The sequence below is a fragment of the Pleurodeles waltl genome, chromosome 12, assembly GCF_031143425.1.
Source record: "Pleurodeles waltl isolate 20211129_DDA chromosome 12, aPleWal1.hap1.20221129, whole genome shotgun sequence".
Classification (NCBI taxonomy): domain Eukaryota; kingdom Metazoa; phylum Chordata; class Amphibia; order Caudata; family Salamandridae; genus Pleurodeles; species Pleurodeles waltl.
Genome location: NC_090451.1, coordinates 192,894,995 through 192,898,457, shown reverse-complemented (window position 1 = coordinate 192,898,457; position 3,463 = coordinate 192,894,995).

Here is a 3,463-nt window from a genome sequence, read left to right as displayed (position 1 = left end):
CTTTTTAGCCAAGCTCCTCGAAGCCTGCCCATGTGCCCGAGGCCCATCACCCTATGCCTTTTTAGCCAAGCTCCTCGAAGCCTGCCCATGTGCCCGAGGCCCATCACCCTATGCCTTTTTAGCCAAACTCCTCGAAGCCTGCCCATGTTCCCGAGGCCCATCACCCGATGCCTTTTTAGCCAAGTCCCTCACAGCCTGTCCATGTGCCCCAGGCCTACCACGGTACGCCTTTTAGCCAAGCTCCCCACAGCCTGTCCATGTGCCCCAGGCCTACCGCGGTATGCCTTTTAGTCAAGCTCCTCACAGCCTGTCCATTTGCCTGAGGCCTATCACGGTATGCCTTTTAGCCAAGCTCCTCGAAGCCTGTCCATGTGCCCCAGGCCCACCACCGTATGCCTTTTTACCCAAACTCCTCACAGCCTGCCCATGTGCCCCAGGCCCATCACGGTATGCCTTTTAGCCAAGCCCCTCACAGACTGCCCCCGTGCACTTATGTACTCACAGTACGAAAAATATAAAACAACGGAGAACAGCTTAGTTGAAAACAATCAAGTTTGATTCCTCCCCATTTGGGTAATAAAGTGTGATGCCCCTTTTTCTAATCCCTTAATCGCTAAGGGAGGTCGCCCCCTTCAAGGACCCTAGATTCGAACCCACATTGTGTGGCAGTCTTCATCCTCGAGTCTGCAGCTAGCCTCGGACTCTGGTTTATGGCAGCTTCAGTAGTGTGCTGAAGCTGTGGGTGCTGTCAAAATGGAACCACAGCTTGAGGGTCAGTCAAAGGTAAAGTTGTGTAATGATTTATTAGTTGGGAACTCTCTCTCACAAGATTAAAAAACTACTGGAGATCAGGAGTGGGTAATGAGGATTCTAGGAGGCTCGGAATTAAAAAGCTGACATGTTTCTGCTCTCAAGGAAGGACCTCAGAAAGGCCTTCATCGAGAATACGCGGCCTTCCCTTTGATAGTATACTGTAGTCAAGAAACTTGGAGTAACTATAGTACATACTCGTTCGGTGCGGAGACTATTGTATTCTTCGGATACACCTCAGCACTTATGATTGGTCACTTCTGCATGTTTGCCTGTGACTTCTCAGCCTCCCACATCCTAACAGCCTCTCCATGTATCCTGCATTCCTCACAGTCTACAGGTATGCCCTGCTTCCTTGTAGTCTACCCATGTACCCAAGTTCCTCACAGCCTGCCCATTTACCCAAGTTCCTCACAGCCTGCCCATGTACTCAAGTTGCTCACAGCCTGCCCATGTACCCAAGTTCCTCACAGCCTGCCCATGTACTCAAGTTCCTTACAGCCTGCCCATGTACCCAAGTTCCTCACAGCCTGCCCATGTACTCAAGTTCCTCACAGCCTGCCTATGTACCCAAGTTCCTAACAGCCTGCCCATGTACTCAAGTTCCTTACAGCCTGCCCATGTACTCAAGTTGCTCACAGCCTGCCCATGTACTCAAGTTGCTCACAGCCTGCCCATGTTCCAACGTTCCTCACAGCCTGCCCATGTACCCAAATTCCTCACAGCCTGCCCATGTACCTCAAGTTCCTCACAGCCTGCCCATGTTCTAACGTTCCTCACAGGCAGCCCACGTACACAAGTTACCCACAATCTGCTCTCTTGCCCCAGCTCCTCACAGCCTGCCCTTGTGTCTCAAGCTCCTCAGAGCTTACCGATATACCCGAGCTCCTCACAGTCTGCATGTGTGCCCCAGGCTCCTCACAGACTGTCCATGTACCCCCAAGATTCTCACATTTTTCCTCTGTACCCCGAGTCTGCTCAGGTGGGCACGGGGCTGTGCAAGGATTCTGGCACGGAGATAGAAGTAGAAACCATCCTACTCCCCCGAACCACCCGAGGAAGATAAGAGACACCCACCTCTCCCCCACCCACGAGAGATACCATGAGCAATACACATGGCTGCCACCGGCCTGTTCCCAGAGTCCACCTACCAGCGTTAAAAGAACATTACATTATCAATGGCTCGATCGTGGCTGATACAGGACGCCACCACACCCAGGAGCCAGATCTGGGCTCCATCACTGGATGAAACAGCCGTAAATGGGGCCGCCTTTTGTTTGACATGGGTTGTAAGATGGCTGACACGCATTGATGTTATTATATCTGCAACTATCTCAAGCCGTCATGTGACGTACTGGAATAGCTCCTCCAGTACTGCGTTCCTCCCTTGCATTCCGGTATTTTTAATGTTGCTTGTATGTATTTTTGTTATGCGTAGTGCACACACAGCAACAAAGCAGATGAGCACAAAGAAGAGTGGGTTCCAGTAGATTGCAGAGCAGTAGAACTACAGAGAGCACGGATGGGGTGTTATCCCTGGGGGAGTACAGTTACCAAGTGCTCACAATGCTACTTGGACAAATGGGCCTTCAGCTTCTTCTGGACGCGGAGAAGGGATAAATGATGCTGGACTTGGGCTGGGCGGGTTCCAGCCCCACAGCATGGAGCAGGAAGAGGCCAGAGTCCGACTGAGGCAGTGGGTGTGCTGGTGCAGTTTGCTCCCAGTGTAGACCTAGGTAGTGTGACCAATTCCCCAGCACATGTGCCATCCTCAGCACAGGCACAAACTCACAAAGTTCACCGCCTTGCTGAGGAGAGTGCGTTTGTGAAAGACTGAGCCCTGGTTTGGAATCGTGGCTCCGTCTTTGGTGTGGGTTGTCCAGCCTCTGCTTCGAGAGGGTGATGCTTGGGGAACCACCGGGGGTGTACTGACTGTGAACCACCATTTGTAGCTCTGTGAGTGCGCCTCCTGACAGTTTCTTCGCCTCTCCGCCCATCTCTGTAGTACAGCACAGGTGCCACGGCTAAGTGTTTCCATATCTCTATAGGGGTACACTCCATACACACGAGGACACTTTGCCAGGGTCGCCTCTGGCATAGAAGGGTCTGCAGAGGAATCCATGATGCACAAATGTTTGTTACAGAGCATGGGCCCTTTCTGTGGTACAGTCTGACGTGTCCAACGCCCCCCCACTCTGCTCTTCATCCCCCTTTCTACAACCTCTGGCTTCAGCCTGGCGATGGCCCAACTGCAGGGTTTGCAGGAATTACTGGAAGTCTTAATTCTGGCTGCCATTATGGTGGGCCACCAGAGTTGACTGCCTTGTAGACAACAGAGCAGGTCTTGAGTGTGATGGGGCGAGAGGGCGAGATAGCAAGACGGAGAAAGAGAGCGATTGCACAGAATTGAAATTAATACACAAGTGGGCTGCACAGCTGAATAAGAGGACCTGATCACACATATAATTCAAAATAAAGACAGGAATCGAAGAAATGCTTAAAGTACATTTTGAAGATTAAATAATAGACAATGGAACTCTTTCAGGGCACTGGGAAGCCTGCATCAGCTCTAGGGCTGAACTTCATAGAACAACACGCGCTTTGTATTAAAATAAACAGACAGAATGGACTTCTTGATATTATCTCTGAGCGT